The sequence below is a fragment of the Protopterus annectens genome, chromosome 11.part0, assembly GCF_019279795.1.
Source record: "Protopterus annectens isolate FY-2018-M chromosome 11.part0, PAN1.0, whole genome shotgun sequence".
Taxonomy (NCBI): Eukaryota; Metazoa; Chordata; order Ceratodontiformes; family Protopteridae; genus Protopterus; species Protopterus annectens.
This window is the reverse complement of record NC_056745.1, coordinates 1,232,653,582-1,232,658,581: the sequence shown is the minus strand read 5'-3', so window position 1 is coordinate 1,232,658,581 and position 5,000 is coordinate 1,232,653,582.

The following is a 5,000-nucleotide window of genomic DNA, read 5'->3' as shown; positions in this document are numbered from 1 at the left end:
GAATTGTAGTTTTGCAATGCTTTAACATAACCCCAACTTTGGAAATTGGGTGATAAAGATCTGGAGTGTAAGCAGTCAGACGTATGGGGGGGTCATACCTCTCAACCCCTAAATGCAAGAAATCTGGACAAAGCCAAGGAGGGACAAAGGGCCACAAATAGGGACAGATTTTAAATGTTGCAGTAAACTTAGCATAGCAGGTTATGTGTTAGCTTGCATTTTCTGATGGATATGTGAACCTTGGCTCTAGATGATTCACTGCTGAAGTGACACCCCAACCCCATGCTCAAAAATAGAAAAAGGGGTTGTGGATGGATGAAGTCTGAAACTTTAAATGTATGCCATTATTTAGTAACTTTAGCCTTCAATGACTTGCCAGAAAACCACAAATTCTGTGATGGACAGACCAAAAATATGGGGTAAAAAAATTCAAGATATTCTACAAAAATCTGAACAGTTGAAAGGAAGGTATAGGGGCAAGATTATGCTTGCCTTGATAGTGGTCTAGAGTGACACTTCATTAATGCACTTGTCATCAAAATGGAATCTTTAGTTTTCCCATATTGTTTTAAATGGTTGGTGCTTGTTCAGAATGGGGGTTCTGTGTAACCATGAAAGGATTCAAGAGAAAAGCTCAACACTTTAGAAGTGGACACTTTCTAAAAAAGTGTAGCTAGAGTAAGAGTACCATAGTTGATTGTGTCGTGATGGTATTCTGAAGATATGTTTTACAAATATAGTGTTGGCTTTCTTAAGATGGCATACATTGTTTAAAGAAAAGTGGCATGAATTGTCTAAATGGATTATGATGCCAGGGCACTTCTATGGGCTAGGCTTGTAAAGGCTCCAGGGCCATTAGCCTAGTACACACCAATGAACCTATGAGAAAAACAGCATATTCTTTGTTTCTAAATATACAGTTTTTCCTGATAGATTTAGTAAAGTATTAAAAGAATATTGGAAAATAATCAGGAGACAAGTATTTAGTTTATCGGAAATAGAATTAAGAACATCTTATCAAAGGGGACGTAATATTAAAGATTTCTTAGTACATAGTAGATACCATAGACCAAAAGAATTGATGAGAGCTAATATAAGAAGATTGGTACTAATCCCTGTGGCAGATATTCCATTTGTAGTGCCTATGTTCCATTATATTAATGGAAAAAAATTTCAAATACAAGATTGTTTTACTTGTACAACGAAAGGCATAATTTATGCAATCAAATATTCATGTAATTGTTTCTATATAGGTGAAAGCAAAAGGAGTTTAAGTGAGAGAATTAAGGAGCATGTTAGGGATATAAAGAATAAAAAAATCAGATCATTTTAATTCGGTACATAAAGGGGAAACAGATAGTTTAACGTTAACGATTTTGGAACACATTACCTTACACTTTTCTGGTGAAAATTTACTGAAGTATTTATTAAGAAAGAAGGAATCAATTTTAATAATGAAATATAATACTTTGTAGCCGAATGGCAGAGTTTTATTTGATTTCAGTTGTTTTAGCCATGCATAGTGTAGATGTTACTTTAAATATTTTAATTAGATAATTGATTAATTGTAGCGAAGTATAATATAAGAGGGAATATTGTGAGCATTCATTTTACTCTGTAAAGGCTGATACGGCTAGGAGAGATCAACTGGTGAAGTTTTTCATTGTGCTTTTTATATTCAATTCACTGTGGAATTAAACAGATTTTTTGGAAAAGGTGTCGCTGGTTTTTGGATGTGGTACAGCAACGTTATAACAAAGTTGCTAAATTTGCAGCACATTCCCCTTTCAGAACCCACCACTGTAGAACACTGAAAAGCCTAAATTGGTTAGAAATGCCACATCAATTAACATATACATAACTTCTTACAACCTATAAAATTATCCAGCATCCATCTGCCTGCCCAGCACTAAAAAACATTCTACATAACTATGATCCCAGTCAGTCACTGAGGTCCAGTGACCAAAAACCCGTCTGTCTACAAACCTGGCAAATCTGATGGGTATTGTCTGTACTTGTGCAAGTTGCTAAGGCCTGGAACCAGGTCTATATTCTCCCTCCTATCTTTAAAACAGACTCTGAAATACTTCCTAATTAAAATCTGGCTCTGTTCTTGCGGAAAACCAGGATAAGCTATTTCCTAAATGTGAAATCATACCTTTTCATTCCTTATACTTCCTTACTGCCCCTTCTTCACTTCATTCGTTATTGCTATCTGATTCTATTCCCTGACTATCTCTCTAAATATACTATAAGCCTGTTTTTCTCTAACTTCATATGGCAGTTCCTATTGTATTAGACTAACTTACCTTTAATTTGTCTACAAACTCTCTACAATTGCTCTAAATATTAAATATTTGTCATATACTTTGTATAGAATTTTTAACCAGTGTTTTATATTATGTTTAATTCATTATAAATATTTAAACTGCAGATGCTTTTGTTTTATTTTTGAAGATTGTAAAATTATTGTTCTTAAAATGTTTTGTAATAATTGGAGCTTTATTCTTTAGGCCTCTGCTGAAAATGACTTTTACCCAGTCACACTTCCTGGTAAACAAATGTCAATAAATAGATAGATAGATAGATAGATAGATAGATAGATAGATAGATAGATAGATAGATAGATAGATAACTAGTTCTATAGCACTACCCAATTTGCAGTCTAATGGACAGAAACCAGTCACCATTTAGATATCTGCCACCTTTCACTATTTTCTTGCTGTGTCTCTGCAGGACTGACAGTGTTGTTAAGCCCCACTGCCATTTCCTGTTTGCTAACCCTAACTCCCATCTTCCCCTGATCCTAACCTCAATCCTACACACTGGGTTACTAAAGATGCCTTTCTTGACAGTAACCCAAAGCAGACAGATTCTGCTTCCAATTTAAGCATGATTTATTTTCTTTCACTGATTATAAAAAGACCCTGTTTAGTTTTCTTTTGTGAACATGTACTTATGGTGATGTTTGTTTTCATTCATCTGTGTTATTGATGTGCCAGCATTAATGCAATGTGGATACTCTGGTAAATCTAGCATCACTACTGCTTAACACATCAATAACATTTCTCTTAAATTTGATACAATCATCAGGGACATGAGTGCATATGTTGATAACAATCTTTCCTTTGACTACCATGTCTCTATGGTGATTAGAAATTCCTTATACCTTGCACAGTTTATCATTTGTGGAATCTTCTAGGATCCAGACAACTTATAGTCCCACTTTATTCATTCCTTTTAGGGCACATTATGAATATAACATACCCTTTGGCATTTATATCACCAAGCATTTAAACTCACTTGAGAGACCTCAACATTTTCTCATCAAAAAAAATCTCAGGTCTCAAAACTCTTAGTTACTCTGATAGACTGAAAGAACAGTCACTCTGTTCAATATCATACAGTCTCCTGAGGGAGTAGCTCGGCTTAGCTTTCTCCTGCTATGAATGATCAACACTCTTTGAACACCATCACCTAAATAGAACAAGTAGAAAAGCAAACACCCATTCTGGAGAGCTAAACGTACATTTTCACATTAACAAGACTAGATGGCCTGAAAGATACCTAACCCAATGAATACCCTTATTCTAGAATAAGTTGGCCCTTACCTGTCAAGCTGAGTAGTTCACTAGCCACCTTTAAAACCATTCTGATTTACTGCTTGGGTAATTGCAAATTTTCAGCAGGAATATGTGCAAAGTCTACATAATTGGGGCACTGCAAGTTTCCCACCAGTTCTGGTTGATGAGGCTGGGCTTCTTAATGGACGCTTTTGGCCATACACTTAGCAAAAATCTATAAATCTAAGAATCAATGTAAGTGCAAGTATATCCCATATATATCTATATATGTATATATCTATCTATATATAGATCTCTCTCTCTCTCTCTCTCTCTCTCTATATATATATATATACATATATATATATATATATATATATATATATATATAAATATATATATATATATATATATATATATATATATATATATATATATAAATATATATATATATATATATATATATATATATATATGTATATATATAAATATGGGTCTAGGATTATTCACTGAAAGCACATTTCAGTGAAAGTCAAATGACTGTGCACAAATCACTGAAAGCTCAATTCACTGAAAACACAATTCACTGAAACACATTTCACTGAAAGTTATATATGGCCTTTTCCCCACTGCAGTGCGACCCTGGATTTAGTATATATAGTAAGTGGGGGTGTGAGGGGCATGGTACCTCACATTGAGAGGTGTAGGGGTGTAGCCCCCCACATAGTTTGGATATATTGTATTCAGAAAAGAGTAATTTATTGGAATTGCAAGTATCCATATATATAGTTCAAAATATTTAAAATAGGTATATATATATATATATATATATATATATATATATATATATATATATATAGATATATATATATATATATATATATATATATATATATATATACATATACACACACACACACACACACACACACACACACACACACACACACACACACACAAATATATATAATATGGATTTACTTCTATTTTCTGAATGGACACTTCATCGAATGACAAAACATCGAGACAAAATTGCTAAAAAGTTAATTTTACAAACACCTGGATCACCATAATTTAATGCCAGGAAACTAACCACTTGGCCTCCATGGTGATTTTTGCCCTTTTCACCACTATAGTGCCATCTTGGACTTGGTATATTTAGTTAGGGGTGTGTGTGATTTGGTTCAGTTTTGCTTTAAAATGTTGGTGGCCAAGAGGCTAATTTGCCAGAGTTAAATTATGGTGATCCAGTTGTTCATAAGATAACTTTTTGGCAACATTATCTCGGTGTTTTGCCATTCGATGAAGTGGCCATTTGGGAAATAGAAGTAGAGCCATATACATATATATTTTATAAATATGCTATCATCATCTTCTTTCGGCTGTTGCCTTAGGGGTCGCCACAGCGGATCATCTGTTTCCATTTCTTCCTGTCCT